Here is an 18,309-nt window from a genome sequence, read left to right as displayed (position 1 = left end):
CTCTGGCACGAAGTCACCTGATTGGTTTGTACGTCAGAGGCGCTTCGCCATAGGATGTGCAGTTGCCGCAGCACAGCCAATGGGCGAGCTGGACGTTCCGCTGTGTTCGCTGTGCAGCTGCACTGCATTTTAAAATATAGGCTTCAATATTTCTCAAGGAAAGGAGTTTCCCCACTGCATTTTAGCTACTTAATACTCGTTCGCTACTCTCATGGAACCGAGGTTATGCTAGTATGCTAGTAAGTACGTTACTGTGTGCGATGACAGCGTCCTGTGTTTTCAGACATTTATATTAGATGAAGGTAAGTGCAAATTCATAAAACGTTTTTAAATAGAGTATTTACCAAAACATAAGAGTGTTCTTGATTTAAAGGTTGTATCAGCGATTGTGGGTGAAGTCACTTCTGTTTGTGTTTGAATCGAGATCCCAAACAAACCAAGTTAGCTCGCCCCTCCCTCAACGAATTCCAATTCGTCAGAATCAACTCGTTCACTAGCATGCCAATCTCACACACTAAATCCCTACAATCTGTAGGAATCTGTGTTTAAAGAATTATATTTTCACACACATTTCACATACAAAAAAGTCAGCACTAGAAGCTACTCACCTGTCCAGAAGAAACAGTGCAACATCAGCGCCCGATTTAAAAATTTTCAAATCTTTGAATTCTCTCCACCGTTCAAAAGCCTTCCTGATTATTATTCGTTTCTTTGACGAAAAATGAGGGTATTCCCTCGCCCTAATCCTCCTCTTCTTGAGGACTTCTTCAGGCTGCCTACAGAGACGCGTTTTTTTGACAGCCTGCTTATGGGGCGGGCAGCTAGTGGATCGTTAGGAAAGATTAGATGAATGTGATAATTTTTGTTTGGGCCTGAAATCGCTGATACAACCTTTAACTTGAGTGCGTTTATGTTGTAAAATTAGTCTAGCTATATTAGCTAGTTTGGTAACTGCTAACTGGGACGTTACTTAGCAACTGCTACATACATTTCTAAGAAGTTATTCATTAGTTAAATATTCACGTTATTAATTAACTTTAGCCTAGCTAGTGTGCTTGAGTTGTTAATGTATTTTCCTTTGACAAATCATCAGACACTTTCTTCTCAACTGTCCTCAGAGGCTTCAAAAACAGCACTGGAGGAAGAACTGCAGCTTACTTTTGATTAATGTGAGGCAGAAAGGGTGTTTTTTAGCAACGTACTTAAAAATATATCATATTTGTTAAAGTGCAGTGTAAATTTGACTCTGTGTGTTTGTTTCAATGTTGTAGTAAGTGTAAAAATCTACCATGTATTTAGTTTTATTATGATGTAATTTACTGTGTATATGATTGTTTTAAGGCCAGGTGGTAAATGCTGCCATTCTTCATGAATACTGCTGCTCTTCAAATAACAGAGTCATCAATCAGGTAACACACACAGAAAGAGTTTTTGTTTGAATACCATGCAGTTTCCCAAGTTATCTTGTATTTTATTTAGTTACTGAAATTTACTTTTTTACAAAGTTACTTTGACTTCCTTTGATTATTTCCATTCTTGTTGCTGTCCAACTGTGGCGAACAGGACGAGGCCAAGGGACGTGAGAGAACGGCGCGAGGCCGGTGGTGCGGGTGTTAAGGAGTAACACCGGTGAGGCACCCCGGTCTCGCATCTCTCACGGAGGAGCGGAAGCATAAAGGAGGAGCAACAACATGGATGATCGAGAGAGGAACAGGCCTGTGTTTTGTTTGTGTTTAGTTTTATTTTGGGTAGCCAGCAGTCGTCCGCGAGGGGCTGCTGGCAGATCCTTTTATGTTTATTTTGGGTAGCCAGCAGTCGTCCGCAAAGGGGCTGCTGGCGGTTTCTTTTGGTTTTTGTTTGTTTTATTTTAATAAAGTTTGTTAAAAGTTTGCGGGTTCCCGCCTCCTCCTTCCCTGAACATTGCTACACCAACTAACAAAATTGCTTTGTATTGTTAAATTTTTATTATTTTATGTCATGTTGCATCACTCTAACCTGTGCTTAAAAAATGAGAACTGTACAATGTATTTAGAGAAAATGTGTCTTAATTTTTTATTTTTTATTATTTTAAACACAGGATCCTCCGTTCGCAACCCCAACCATTCATCTGAAGGACTGCGGCAATGAGACCCTTTGAACCAATAGTGGCAGTTTCCACAGGATGATGTCTCACTGATGTTAGCATGTACTCTATCACACACATACAGTTGTAAGAGGGAGTAAAAAAAGAGTGTATAAGGAACAGTTAGGCAACACCGAAAGCAGACGTCTGACACCCAGCCTGAGCCACAAAGAGCTGCATCACCTTCTCCTTGGCCATGCTCCTGCAGGCCTCAAACAGGAGGTTAATGAACTAACGCTGCCAGCCACAGGACTCCACAGAGAACGAACCCTGCTCAACGGGAGAAGGCACAGGACAGATGCAAAGACCCTGACAGCGTTCAGCAACTGAAAGAGATCACCAGTTTTCAAGCGGCTCTGACAGCTGCTGAGCACCTGCCAACAGACGAGAGAGGAACTGGTTGAACTCAAAGAGAGAGACGCTAAAGCCATCCATGTGCAGCTGAAGTCCGAACACTGACTAAGCGATGCTGTAACATTATGGAAGAACTCCATATGGTCCAAAGAGAACTGCAACCGTCCAACCAACTGCAAATGGACCCCACAAGAAAGATGTACCCTGCTGAACTTCACATCAGCAGCGTAGACTTCCCCAGCCCTGCACAAATGGGGGGAGGGGGAGGGGGAGGGGGGAGGGGGAGGGGGGAGGGGGAGGGGGAGGGGGGCCCTCTGCTTAACATGTCATCAGACAATCTCCTTAAAGCTTCTGGAGCCGTGGAAGGAAAAGGATTGATTCAGACGAATCTTGAAACGACGCGTGTAGTGACACTCAAAGACCTCAACCGAATGGCCAGATATATCCCTGCATTTACACCAGAGCTTGCAGGAGACCACGACGTCCATGCTTACCTGCGAGACATTGACTTTCACCTGCAGTCTTTGATGAGTGTGAATCATCAAGATAGACTTTATCTGATCTGGATCACATCCAGCCCAGAGTTGCGACGCTTTCTGGCTCGGCAGCCAGAAAACATCCAGTCTAACTTCCAGCAGCTGGAACAAGCCATCATAACAGGATTCTCAGACTCAGAGTCTGAATGCAGACTGGGCGCGGTCCCAGACACCAACCAGGGTAACCCTGAAAGTCCCTGTGCTACTACCACAGACATCAAGCAAGCTACCTCGGAGCGTGCAACGAACCTGTGACGTAGGAAGACACCAGCTTCAAGAACCTTTTGACTCTGAACTTCAAAACCCAGAAGACACACGGCATGACCACAATGCACGACTCTGCTACAAAGTTCCTAGTTAGCATAGGACATAAAACTTTTAAAGTAGATGAAAATGTGTGCTCAAAAGGAAGCAAGAGTTTGCATTAGTAAAATTAGAATTTTACTGATTTAAAGAAAATCTTGAATGCAGGTGTAAGCCTCACTTGCCAACAGACTATGCACTGCTTTTGAAACATACAGACATTGTGCCACCCGCTTAGGGATGGGAATTGATAAGAATTTAACGATTCCGGAGATGCGCATGCGCAGCGGACGGTGATGGCTGCTTAATATCGACGCTCTACCTCAGTTGACTTTTTTTTCAGATTTATCCATCCCTACTAAGTTTTTGGCCGAATTTTATGTAAATTCCTTGTTTAAGTGGCACTCTAGATGGCATCTAAACGAGATTTAAATCACTCCCCGGCGAAGAAAAGGTATAAAGACGACGAGCATCTTCACGACGCCATTGCCGAAATGCTTGATAAGCAACTGAGCGCCATAAAACTAAGCATGTCGACGATCGTTCGCGAGGAAATATCGACGATTACAGCACGATTGGACTCGCTGGAAAAGGATGTCAAATCGTTCGGCAATAGATGTGACAAAATCCAGGCTACGGTGCGGGATGTTAAAAGGGACTCGATTGCTAACAAGTCTTGCCTAGAGGAGCTCCAGGAGAAACTATTTCTTTATGAAGATAAATCCAGACAAAATAACCTAAGGTTGGTGGTCCTGCGGGAAGGAGCTGAAGGAGGGAATGCAATTCAGTTCTTGCAGACCCATATTCCCAAGTGGATTCCAGCTCTACAAGGGAAGACGATCGAGATTGAACGGGCGCACCGCCTCTACGCGAACGAGGATCCCTCCAGGAATAGAGCGCGCACTTTGATTTTCAAACTCCTTCGTTACAATGACCGACAGGCGATCCTACAGGGAGCCAGAAGCGCACCACCTCTGAGTTATGAAGGGAGTATTTTAAGGTTCTTTCCTGATTTTAGCCAGGGAACGTCCAAAAAAAGGAAAGCTATGGCCGAAGGGAGGAAACACCTCCAGCAATTAGGCATCGAATCATTCCTGCTTTACCCTGCATCGTTCAAAGTGCGTAACGGCCAGGAGCAATTGTTCTTCAAAACCCCCGGAGACCTGGAGGGTTTTATCGCGTCTCTGAGCGCCACTACGGAAATGGACACCACCGCGCCTACAGGGATGCCTGATGAGTAAATTCGGCCTTCCTTGTTTTCTATTATGGCACTTTGAGTAGGGATATAGGTTTAATTTTCGCTGTGATGGACACTCAGGTGAGAGATGCTGATGCTTGAGTAACGTTAACTGTTGCCACTCATAGTCCGAGTGCATGGCCTTGACTAAATTTGCTTTCCAGGCAGATAAGAGAGGGTGTTCTTCCTCTCTGCAAGCTGCCGATAGTAATTTGTTTTTTGTTTTTTTATTGTATTTAACCATTACAATGTTAGAACTACCAGGGTTTGCCGTTTTTGTTGTACAAGAATCCCATCTCAAGGCTCCTGATGTTACCCGCTTTCAGAATAGACATTTTAAAGTGATAGCTTTTTCATCGTATAATAGTGCATCAAGAGGAGTTATTATCCTTCAGAACAGAAAATTCCCGTTTCTAATAGAGAAAACGGGAGGGGATGAAAACGGGCGGTTGACATATGTGTCAGGTTCATGGAATTATTTGAAAATGGTTCTCTTCTCAGTATACTCCCCTAATAATTATGATATAGATTTTTTCCATCTCTTACCAAATCCCTACTTAATTTTGTTGACTACAACCTGGTCGTAGGAATAGATGCTAATGCAGTTTGTAACCCCTTAATCGCTAGATCCCTTGTCTCTGTTCATGGCGATCAGGCTTCGAAGTCGTTTAAACGAGCTCATTGCTGATAACGACTTATGTGATATCTGGAGAGTGAAGAATTAGAGCTGTAGAGATTATACTTTCTATTCTGCACGTCACAAATCATTTTCGAGGCTAGATTACATTCTGATTTCTAAATCTCTTACTCAAGGTGTAAACCATATTGATATTTTACCCATACTGATTTCAGATCACTCCGCTGTGATTTGTAATCTATCTCCTCCGATAATTCCCCTAGGATCCAAAAGGTGGCGTATGAATACAACTCTTTTGCAAAATGAAGATTTTGTAAAACAGTTACGTTCTAAACTATCTCTGTTTCTCAAAGAAAATTCGAGCTCAGCTACTAATCCACAGATCCTATGGGAAACAACCAAGTGTTTTTTGAGAGGAAACTGTATTTCTTTTGCCTCCTATGTAAATAAATCCAGAGTAAAACAATTAACCCGTTTGGAGGCTCAGATTAAATGTGTAGAGAAGGATCTTAAAAAAACTTTTACGGAACAGAAAAGCAGAATCCTGGGGAATCTTAAAACTGACTACAAGGCGATCTTACTAAAAAGGGTAGAATTTTTGATTCACCGTACCAAACAAAATTACTATTTCAATGGAAAACGGCCAGGCAAATTAATGGCGTTAAGGTTGAAACGCAATGAGGCCTTGGCCTCAATAACTGCCATTAAGGACAATGCAGATGTTCTTCACACGGCTCCGGGAGATGTAAATAGGATATTCAAGGAATTTTATGAGCATCTATACAAATCTGAGGTGGGAGTGAATGAACAACCTGTCATTGATTTTCTGTTAAATTTAGATCTACCCCAATTAAGCGAGCAGCAATGTGCTTTTCTTGATTCTCCAATAGAATTAAAAGAATTGAAGGAGGCTTTAGAAGTTATGAATAAGGGTAAGGCCCCCGGTCTGGATGGTTTACCCCCGGAGCTGTATCTGGCGATATGGGATTTGATTGGACCACTCCTCCTTGACTCCATTAATTTTCTATTGATACGGGTTGTTTCCATAGAGATCAGAACACCGCTCTTATTTCTCTTCTTCTGAAAAAAGGGAAAGAACCCTTATGCTGTTCTAACTACAGGCCGATTTCACTAATTGGTACGGATGTCAAGTTATATGCTAAGGTTCTAGCCCATCGGTTGGGATCAGTCGCCAGCTTCCTAATAGCTCACGACCAGACAGAATTTCTTAAGGATCGTTTTGCCACAGATAACTTGCGACGCCTTTTGAACATCATCGACTCGCCCGACCCGGTTAATGAACAACGTGCTATCCTCTCGCTAGACGCGGAGAAAGCCTTTGAAAGGTCGAGTGGACATATTTATGGTCTGCCTTAACCCGTTTTGGATTTGGCCCTCGTTTTATTCATATGATTCAGACTCTCTATGTTAACTCTTCCGCACGGGTTTCCACGGGGTTGTGCTGTTCGGATGCAATCCCGTTGAATAGAGGCACTAGACAGGGTTGCCCTTTATCGCCCTTGTTATTTGCAATTTCATTAGAGCCCTTAGCGCAGGCAATTCGGTAGGACCATATTATTTCCCCGATTATTGTTGGCGACTCCAAGCATTCTATCTCTCTTTTCGCGGATGATATTCTTCTCTACATGTCTAATGTTTCCTCTTCTCTACCTCAGTGTCTTAAAATATTTAATGACTTTAGCGTCATAAGTGGTTACAAAATTAATTGGGGAAAATCTGTATTAATGCCCCTGTCGATGGGACGTTATTTTAGTCTCACTGCAAGGCAGAATTGCAATCATTAAAATGAATATCCTCCCTCGACTTTTATTTCTGTTCTCCATGATTCCTTTATCTCCCCATATATACTTTTTTAAAGAGATGAATTCCTTGATTACAAAATTCATTTGGAATAAGAAACGACCAAGAATTAAACTTTCAACATTGCAGAGAAGATCTGACAATGGAGGCTTGCCACTTCCGAACTTACAATTGTACTTTTGGGCATGTCAGCTGCGCTCGCTCAAGATTTGGTTACAGGTTGAGTCGTGGATCGCCTGGCGAGACGTGGAAGCATCAGCGGTGCTTCCACATCGACTCCAGGATATTTTATTCACTGGTATATCAAAGAAAGACCCAAAGTTTGGGAATACAATTGTGTACAATTCTCTTAAAATTTGGCAGGAGGTGTGCAAATTCATGGGAAGTTCATCTAAGTTCTCATCTGAATCGCCGATTTGGTATAATCATAATTTGCAATCCGACAACAGACCTTTTGTTTTTAAGCCATGGTCGGATCAAGGTGTACATACTCTTGGTGATATTATTCAATAATCAGGGGTTAAGGTCTTTTCAAGATCTGAAAGAGTGTTATAATCTTCCTGGACATTCCTACTTTCTGTATTTAAGGCTGAGAAGCGCAATGCGCGCTTATGGAGTACCATGGAACTGTAACTTGGACTCTCACCCTCTGATGGACTGTGTGAACTTTTCACAGACACGAGGAGCAGTGTCATTCATTTACAACAGACTGCTCAAGCACAGCTGCGGGAAGCTCCCCATCACCATGACATGGGAAAAGGAATTAGCTCCTTGCAAATTAAATTGGGACTGGATATGGGACACTATTCCAACAATGTCAAAAAATCTTGCCCATTAGTTAATACACTATAAACTGCTTCATAGGGCTTACGCTACTCCCAATATCTTGCACAAAATGAAGCGCTTGCCTACCCCCTTCTGCTCACTCTGTAATTCAAATACTGTGGGTACTTATATGCACATGTTTTATAAATGCCAACATATTGGTAACTTTTGGGATGAGGTATTTCAAGTTGTAACAGAACTATGTGACAAGGTAATCCTTAAGCACCCCAGTCTCTGTTTGTTGAATGATGATGCAGATCTTGATTTGTCTGTTAGCCAGCGTAGGATTCTTCACACTGCTCTAACTGCAGCCAAAAAAATTATCTTCAAGATGTGGCATGAGCCCACAATTCCAGCAGGTAAATTTTGGCTCATAGAAATTAAATACATTGCACTATTAGAACTTACTACAGCGAGAATTAACAAAGCCAAACCAAAAACGCTTAAGGCCTGGACTGAATTTGTTACAAAGCTATCTCACACAATAACTCAATAGGTCATCCGTACTGATTACTTCTCAGCGTTATCAAGGAGGAGCAGTGGTAATCCTGGAGCTGTTGTTCAGCCACCCCCTAACTTATTCATATACATGTATATATGTTTCTTCTTTTTTGTTTTTTTTTGTGTTTTTTTAAGCAAACCCTGGTCTTGTACATAGTTATATGTGGCCGCACTTGTGGACCATGTTCAACCTTTAAATAAATAAATAATCATAAAAAAAAGAATTTAACGATTCCGATTCCATTATCGATATTGCTTATCGATTCGATTCCTTATCGATTCTCTTATCGATTCTCATTGGGTGAGGGAATAAGAACAAATGTGTTTGTTTGTATTAACTCGCTTTAATATCTGACCAGAAGACACAGCACAGAGTATTAGTGGTTTGAACCTACACTGGTCTCATGGTTCGGTTCGGTTACGATTATCATGTCATCGATTCAGTTCAATTCGATATCTCGATTCATGGGACTAAAGTCTGTTTATGCCATTAAGAAAAAGAAATTCTGTCAAATCAATTTTGTTTTAAAGAAATGTTCATTTAAAAGCAGCGCTCATTTATCAGTGTATAATGTTACCCTGAGACGCGCGCATCCGTCAACGAGTCCGTTGTTGAAGACGATCATCCATTTATAATCACGCTTAACAACACAGAATACTTGTAATTTGACCATCGGGTGCGGATACCTAAATCAGATAACATTAGGGCAGGTGGATGATTTGTTTTTGGCTGCAGATCCGGGTGATATTGGAGCTCATGCTTACTCTAAAGCAGTCAGACTCTGCAGGCGTTATAACAGCTCGAGTGAACACAGCTAACGTCGTATTTCAAGTTAGTGATATTACCTCCTGCATATTCTATTTGTGCGTGACATGAGCGCACATTCACTGTCTCTTCTCCAGGTCGTGCTTACCAGGTTGTTCATAAAAGCCGAAATGTGCCCAGATGTAGGCTTTTAAAGTAGTTGGAGCATTTTTAATTACTCACACTCGCGTCAAATGAATTGCATGCTGTGTGGCCAAATGTTTCTGCATAATGGAGGTAGTTCCCTTTGACGAAATTGAAATTTTACAAGTGTTGCAAGTGACCGTATTGTCGTCTTTTCGCGTGAAATATAACCAAAACAACGTAGCGCGTGTGTGACGTCATGACACATTCGGAACCGATAAGAGGAATTGTTAAGCAAGCATGCTAACGGTTCCACGGAATCGGTTCACTGGGCACCGGTTCTGAAGAAGAACCGGTTCTCGATTCCCATCCCTACACCCGCTGGTTGAAATATACACTGCTGCACATTAGTTTCCATGACAATGACTTGTTACAGGAAATACAAACTCCAAATAGGGCATTCGTCACCCTAATGCCAGATAGAAAGCAAACCACCTGAGCTGGGAAAACTAGCATGACCTAGAGCCCCCTCGTAATTACGGTTGTCCTAAAAGTGCTTAATCTGTTTCTGATGAAGGAATCTCAGTACAGTGTTATATACACGTAGACTTGGGTGATGCTCCCCTTTCTACAAAGTAAAGACCTTACAAATTATTGTTAGATTGATGTAATTCACCTAAATTTTGGAGAGCTACCTAGCGATCCAAACTGTGCACTCGCTGAAAGGTCAGTATTTATGCATGAGATGGACGTAACTATATAGGCTTAGACAAGCTTTGACTTACAGCAAATCTATTTCCTTAATCTTTAAACAAATAGAATAAGTTGCGTAAAGAGAAGAGTTCCGTGAAATTTGCAAATGCCAAACCAAATTTGCATTTTACTGAATGTAACATCAAGTTCTTGAAAGGCTTAAAGTAGAGGCGCCCCCTTTTAACCCGTTTAAACACGCGTAACTCATTTAAAATGTACAGACATTCTTTATGGACTGTTGAATTGTTTTAACATGCACTGGTTCCCATGACAACGACTTGTCACAGGAAGTGCTAACTCGTGACATCATTTTGTAAACAAACCAGCCTAGGTGGCTAAGCTAACTTAACCTAGTGTCCATCCAGCTTAGGCTAAGCTAAGCTAACCTAGCATCCATCCAGCTTAGGCTAAGCTACATAATAACTTCTACAGTTAGCGGTTAGCATAATTTACTTGAAGCCTTTAAAGGGTCACTCCACCCATTTCAACATTAATCTTTATTGAAAGTGGGTTATATATGTAGTCAAAATGTAAAAGAAATTTTGAATTTGGTGCCCTCTTGACCGAGAAAAGACAGAAAATAACTTTGGGGCGCATTTGTATGTAAGACAACAACTCCCACAATGCAGCTCCGCAAGCCACAGCTCCGCAAGCCACTCCCACTAATCCAGAACAGCGCAAACATCAGAGAAATAACTCTTCCGTCTACAAGAAGGCTAGCTGCCAAATGAGTTTGAAATTCATTTCACAAAAAACGTCTAGTTAGTTCGCTGTGGCGAGCAGGACGAGGGCGAGGGACGTGAGAGGACGACGCGAGTGATAATGAATGACACCTGTGCAGCGGTCTCATATCTCTCACGGAGGAGCGGAAGCACTAAAGGAACAGGCCTGATTTTATGTTTTGTTTCTGTTGTGTGTGGCCAGCTGGCTTATACTTTTGTTTTGTATTTGTTTATTTTACTATTAAAACGTTCAAATGTTTGCCGGTTCCAGCCTCCTTCTTCCCACAACAACGAACCCCGTTACATTGGCAAACTCATTAGTGAATTACTCGTTTGTATTTCTTTCTATATGGTGAATTATTGCATGATACCTGGATGTTCAGTCAGGCGAAACTAGGATGGTTCACATCACAACACAAACGTCCGTGTGGTCGTCTGATTCAGAGATTTCGTCCAGGAGAAATTGCGATCGTTGAAATTCTCTGCAGCAGACGGACTCTATCTGTGTCCGTAGCGCACAGCGAGAGCACACGCACCAGCAGCCCGCCTCAGCTCGACCCAGTCCGGGCTCCTCGTCCGCGACAGGCAGCCGCCTCCTGATCCTCCATCAGCCTCAGCTGCTCTTCACTATATTGCGGCTCGTAAAGATAGCCACGAACAGCGAATTCGAGCAGCGGAATTTCAAAATCCTCTATTCCATATCATGTTTAGTTTCTTCCGTCATTGTCTTAACTTCCTATATCCACAGCGCTTGTTAGCTTAGCTTATAAACAAGATGGCTGATATTGCTTTCAGTATCTGCAAGTGAAGTCCCACCCACTGATCTGTGATAGCTCTGTTAGCGCATTAGGCACAACCCCCTATGGGCGGGTTTGAAAGGGTGGGAATTTGTGTTTGTAGTCTATACAGAAATCCCCCCTTTTTACACTTCCTCCTACAATGACGTCAAATGACGATTTTTGCGTCATTGTAGGAGGAAGTGAAAAAGGTAAATAGTAGATTTCTCTCGTCTCAGGGGAAAATGAAAGAATGTTGCACGACCATTCAATAGTATGACTGGTTGTCTAACAATGGACCTCTTAATGCAAATGGGTGGAGTGACCCTTTAATTACAGCTTTTGTGTATACAGTGCAAAGTATTCTAAAATACTTTTCCTTTAACACCATTTAAGGTTTCAATTTTTTTTTTTTTACTTTCTCTTTCCTTACTTTCAGTTCTTCTCAGCTGAATTTCACCTTCACTAGTTTAGGCATAGTCCTTGCTGAGCGCTGTCGGCTAAATTTGCAGTTACCCTGCTAATTAAACCTAAAATTACTTACATGTAACTGTGTTGCTAGAGAAGAATTGTTATAGTAATGAGAATTTTCATCGGCATGTTGACTAAACCTTTGGAAGGACACACACAGTGTGGTCTGAAACACGCAGCAGCTGTGAACCACTATGGGGTGTTGGTCCAAGCAAATCTAAAGGTTAGTCACTAGTGCTATTGATTACTCCCAATTCCAGATCATTCCTGCTGTTTTGATCACTTATTTAAGTCCTTTTTATTTTATTTTATTTTATTTTGATAATAATAGCAGTCAGCTATTCACTTGTCTATTCTTTCATCTATATTTGTTACTTAAATTTCCCCTTTTGTTTCTAATGTGGTTCCATTTCCCATAGGGCCTAGAAAGGAACCAGAGACACCTTTATTTGTGATTTTGTTTATTTTCAACAAGTTTCCCCGCAGCACAAGCAATCTCAACGATTACTAGGGCATAACTATAGTTCTAAGGATTGATAATAAGCATAATCTGAATAGGAAAGCTGTCCTTTTTCCTCCTATCCTTCACTTCGTCAAGCCGTTGGAACCACCAGTTAAGTCCAGATAAATTATTTAGTCATAAGAACCATCTTAAGTCATTTATTTCATCTCGGCTATTCCCTTTCCAGGAAATACTCTTGGAACCACACAAGTCTTAGCCTCCTAACATCCACAACTAAGATAATAAGGATGCAAGACACACTTCTCAAGCTAGCTACACACAAAACACCTAGCTTTACGCTACATACCTAGCTAACCCTTTAAACCTTAGCTCTGAACTCTTTAGGGTCATGCATTAGTCTCTCACCACAAGTTAACCTGACCTTTACCAGACAGGAGTTACCCCACCTTATGGGTATGAAACAGAAGGTAAACAACCTCACATAACAGATCACAGCGTCCCACAAGGAGCGGACCTGTGCCCAAAACCGAGGTTCGAACCAGATTCAATGCAGCTGGACTGAGCATGCCCAGGACCAGCACAGAACTGTCACCATGGCAACAACCCAGGTACCAGCCAAGCCCCTTCGAGAAGCTATGGAGGACAGCACCCTCAACCTGCAAATACCACAGGAGGACCAACGGCTGTCAACAACAACATCCTCTTCCACACCCTTCACACAGGTGTCAATCTGAGGCTCCACAAGGACAGCTGGACACACCTGCCTCAGAGTTACAGGAGCTGCTGACACACGCAAAATAGCTCCCTGCACAGGACTCACCCGAGGAGTCCTGTAAAGTATAAGCTTCCGACTCCTTGCCCACCCCAGCTTAGGCAAGCTTGCGTCGGCACCACCATAAGGACAGAACAACACTTCAATTCTTCAGACTTCTCGTGACTGAGAGGCTAACAACCACCTTCTGACCTCCTGCCACCAGCACCAGGTCAGCTTGAAAACCTCTCTATGCTACATAGAGCCCTAACCACTTCCTGCAACCACAAGGAAACACCTGCCCCAAAACTAATGAACTTCAGAATGCCTCAACACCTGCTGCCTCAACACCTGCTGCCTCAACACCTGCTGCAGAGACCTGGACTTGGCTACTTTACACATCACCAGCAGTGGAACGACCACCGCTCCAGAAGACACGAGCCACCAGAGGCCACCATGGCCTTTCAGCCTTCCATGACAAGTGTGTGTCTGATCTCTCTCTGCACTTCCAACTTCGCTCGTGGTTGTCATTGAGGGGGGACAACAACGATCGAAAGGGGGGATCTGTAGGCTATGGACCACTCAGACACACACTAATTATTCATTATATACAACGTTTCATGAAACCCCAAAACTAACATCCCAAATGAACGAACACAAGGGCAGAAACAGTGTCATGTTACAGGGCATGATATGGAGATTTTACGACCTCCAAGGAATGTGGCCACATGCACAAGAGAGAGATACAATGGGAACACAGAAACCCTCTTTAAAACAGACTTTGCTGCATTAATCATAGACTAAATGATCTATAAATGAACATGCATAAAACTGTGATTTTGTGACTATTATGGGACTGTGTGACTATTATGTATGGTATGTACCCTGATATACCACCAACTAACGATCAATGTAAACCTCACCTGTATCATGCCTCCTACCTAATTAATCCTCATTTAATGACTCACACTTTGATCTACATCACCTTCTAGAATGCAGTGTGGATGTGTTTTAGCTATCTGAGCATTAATGAAGGTATAACCACGCTTCGGACAAAGACTCGTAAATCAACTAATGCCTGGCTCACACTACAGGAGTTTTAAAATCCTAACCGATTTTGAAATCTGGTTGCACCACACACTTAAGGAGAATCTTTGCAGATTTTCTTACCTCAAATCTTAAACATACTCACACTCGAAGATTTGAAAATCGTGGCGCATCACACACTACAAAGTGTCAATAAGATTATCGTGCCAGATATGATTCCACCATGATCACGTGATCTCACGCAACAGATCGGAAGCGGAAAAGTGGATGTAAACTAAATATCTGTCCTTCAGATCAAGTCATATTCGTGAAAAGGTTGCCGTGACCAAGGAAATCGAAATCTTTTTTTAAAAATCATCCTTTTAACATTTAAAGATATTTCCAATGAATGGCGTCATCTCTATGAGGTGACGTGTCAGCTTCAGCGTTGCCTTGCCCATGCGCCGGAATGGGCAACTGAGCCTGATAAAGTGGAGCTCAAAGTTAAAATTAAATATTAAAATAATTAACAGCTTGTTTTATTACATATATTAGAATGAATACAAATTTCTTTGTTAATTCAACGGAAATGTATGACTCACTCAAAGTTAGTCTCTTGCCGCCACCTAGTGGCCTAACTGTGTAACTGTACTGAGTGACAGCCTGTCTATAACACGCAGAGACGAGCCATGGCGATACTCGTGAAATATCAGCAGAAAGCCTCTCGTTAGGTGAGATTCAAAGATCGGAACTAACTGTTATATAACAAGGATCTAACAAGCTTAGTGTCAGGTTTATGTTCTGTTATATTATGTGGACCCTTATTTTGACACTGTATCTTCTGTTTACTCCACTTTCTTTTGTTTCGGTTTCATTACTGAACATGTACTATTCTTCGTGCCTGCTGACAAAAGTGTAACACTTTTTTATTTAGCAGTAAATAAATAAATAAATAAATAAAAATAGTAAATAAAGATAATACCGCATATCCTTTTTTTTACAGTCTATGGGCATATCACGCTGATGAGTCACTCAAAATTACCGCAATGGAATTCCATCACCACGACAGCCCTACTTGTTTCTTATTGGCTATTGTGACAGTACTGACGTAATCACAATCTTGCTCATTCCGATAAATATCAAACATGTTTGATATGATCGGGGCGAGCCCGATTTGTGTGAGAGCACATCGGGAGGTGAAAGATTCGATCTGTGAACACCTCACATTACCAGATAATCTGCGCCGAACATCGGAACCGATCGAGGTCCTCGACAAGATATTTTCTCCGATTCTCGGGAGGGGGAAATCGGGCATAAATCGGCCTAAAACTCCTGTAGTGTGAGCAGTGCCGGCGGTATGGGGGGGCATTAGGGGGCAATGCCCCCCCAAATGTCTTTTATGCCCCCCCAAATTGAATTATGATATAATTTACAAAATAATATCAGTTTAATTTAATTCACATTTCAGTGAGAAATAATAAAAATATATGTCTACAAACTGCTCATTTAGCTGAAAATATAATAAAGCCAACATAAAACCACAGTGTGGAGCTGTGAGGAAACCCCCCTGCCGCCCCCCTCAATCACTTGCACGTTAATACATGAATGAAATGACTTTCAGTTGGCGCGAGATTCCTGGCTGCATTCAAAACAAAGCAAACAGATGAAAACTGATCAACTGTTTTGATAAAGGTAACTACATGATGCTTTTTTAATAGTAGGCTACTGTAAACGCTTATGTTGCAAAGCAGAATAAAGATGTGTAGCTTTTTTTCTCTCTTCCGCCAGTGAGATAGCAGTTAAACTACTATCCTGTCAGTGAGAGACTGTGTGCATGTTCGTTAGCTTTGTTTATAATAAAGCTGTGGTCAGAGTCGGTCTTGCAATTTTTTTATAGGCCTATTTAACCCTTATTTAATCAAATTTCTTAAGAGTTGCACGTCTTGCAACAATGTGTAATGGTTTATGTGTTTATTGTATGGGTTGCATCACTTCATGGTAATAGCTAACAGAAAAGGCAGTAGCAATAATAAATATAGGATATCTGATATCCGAAAAAAAGTTCCCATACCTAGTGCCCACCCATCGAATATAAATGCCCCCCTGCTGAGCGCAGTCTGAAGCCGGCTCTGAGTGTGAGCCAGGCATAAGAGCCATTTTCCCTCTCAGACATGTCATCGTTCTTGTTGGTCGAGTTCAACCCTTGGGGGTGGACATTTTCCAGCCTTTATTAGAGACCGTCCACATGTGACCTCCCTCTCTTAGTTCTTTCATCCAGCCGCAACACTGTTCTGGTGATACTGGGGAAACCCGTCCCCCTCCATGGGGGCCCCAGGGCCCAGCAGGCCTCAATCCAACCAGATATGGGCTTAGGCAGGAGAGAGAAGACTCTCTCACAAAGAACCAAGGACAATCTCAGGAGTTTTGGAACAAAGACTCCAACCAACAACGACTCCAATCACCCACTCTTCCGACTTCCTCACTTCTCCTGGGTGCTCGGCGTGGCCTCAACAAGGCCTCAGGCCTTGAACAAACCAGCAATGCGTTCCTGGAGAAAGAGAACTCTCAACCAACTTCCACTTGACACTGCCGGAACCACCAACGACTTAAATTTTCAACAACTTCAAGAATTGTTCCCACTACAAATGCAAGTATTCAAATCAATGAAATGTGAAAATGAAATTCTGATGGTTCTTCTCATAGTCCCTTTTCCCAGTTTCCAATTTAGTCCTATCACTAACCTATTTCTGTATTTCTGTATATATGTGTGTTTAGTATATTTATGTTTATGATTTAGTTAATAAAACGTATGCACGTTATGTATTTGGTTCTGATTCGCTTGCAATACGAAGTCCCTTTACGGTTTATTCTTGCTACATGCTCAAAACGCTGTACATGCAAAGAAATAATTATTCTTCTGTGGCCAGGGAAGATACCCTTTTCTTAGAATAAATTAATAATCAAAAGAGTTCGTTGGACGAACTGATTAATTGATTGTAATATTGATTTAGCCATGTCAAGTTAATCCAATTAACTGACCCAAATATTAATAATTAATCATAACAAGTTATTATTGATTATTTATATTTCATATAGCTAGGTTCCTTACAAGAGAGTTGTTGTTTTTTAAGTACTGCCCTGATTAAGCTATTTCACTTAACATGTGTTTACATTTGGTCAAAATTATAGCTGAATTTTAAAAAAGCATTTAAAAGTGACCCTGATATTTAATAATAATTTTCATTCTTAATTCTGTGTCGTTACCTGGATTATCGACAACTGTTTTTTGTTTGTTTGTTTGTTTTGTGATGGATGTTCATGTGTCACTTGTTTGTCCTGAGCAGTTACGGTGCCCACTGTTCTTAAGAAAAATCCAGGTCCTGTAAATGTTTTGGTCTTTCAGCATATTTTGAATATTTGAAGTGAACCCATTCCAAATGTGACTGTATGATGTTGAGATCTATCTATTCACACCGTGGACAACTGAGGGACTCGCATACAACTTTTACAAAGGGTGAAAGATAAGTTAAGTTAAAGATAAGTTAAAGTAGATGACAAAAATGTCTGTTGTTCATTACAGTGTGCTTTTAATTATTGTGATCAATTGTTCTGATCTGGTCAATTTCACTTTTAAATGACCGATTTCTAAATAATTTTTTTATCATTTTATTTAATTTACTGCAAGTTTTGTAATTGTATTTTTTACTGATTAAATGTTAATATACGATGTTCAGTCAGTATACATTATAGAAGTTAAGATATGTAATGTATGTAACCCTATAAAGCTGTTGATGTGAAAAACAAAATTTGGTTTAATGATTTATAATTTATTTAATAATAAGTAAACAACAAAATATAAACTGGTAAGTTTGAGTTTAGTCCATTTGCCTTTAAGCTATATTTACTTAAACATTTAAGTTAATTCAATGAGGACCACATTAGGTCAACCTAATCAATTGACTTCAATTTTCCCATTACTCAATTTTACTCAAATCATTTCAGTAGTCTCAACTTATTAGGATCTACAGTGTGGAGTGATCGAGAGTTTATCAAAACACTTAATGATGGGCATCAATGAAGTTTGACATATTGATTAAAAATATTTAACAAAACAAATATCTA

At 41.2% G+C, this 18,309-nt stretch overlaps 1 long non-coding RNA gene across 1 annotated transcript; it reads left to right on the top strand.

Annotated features, from left to right (window-relative positions):
* Window positions 1–167: 167 nt before the first annotated feature.
* LOC143710302 (uncharacterized) lies at window positions 168–17,860 on the top strand. Its single transcript, XR_013194517.1, has 5 exons — window positions 168–302; window positions 1,094–1,169; window positions 1,342–1,409; window positions 2,078–2,232; window positions 17,300–17,860. It is a non-coding gene; the product is annotated as an uncharacterized LOC143710302 (long non-coding RNA).
* Window positions 17,861–18,309: the final 449 nt, after the last annotated feature.

Source organism: Siphateles boraxobius, unplaced genomic scaffold, assembly GCF_051911475.1.
Source record: "Siphateles boraxobius isolate OS27281-9 unplaced genomic scaffold, OSU_SipBor_1 46, whole genome shotgun sequence".
Taxonomy (NCBI): domain Eukaryota; kingdom Metazoa; phylum Chordata; class Actinopteri; order Cypriniformes; family Leuciscidae; genus Siphateles; species Siphateles boraxobius.
This window is presented reverse-complemented; position numbering and strand designations above follow the sequence as displayed.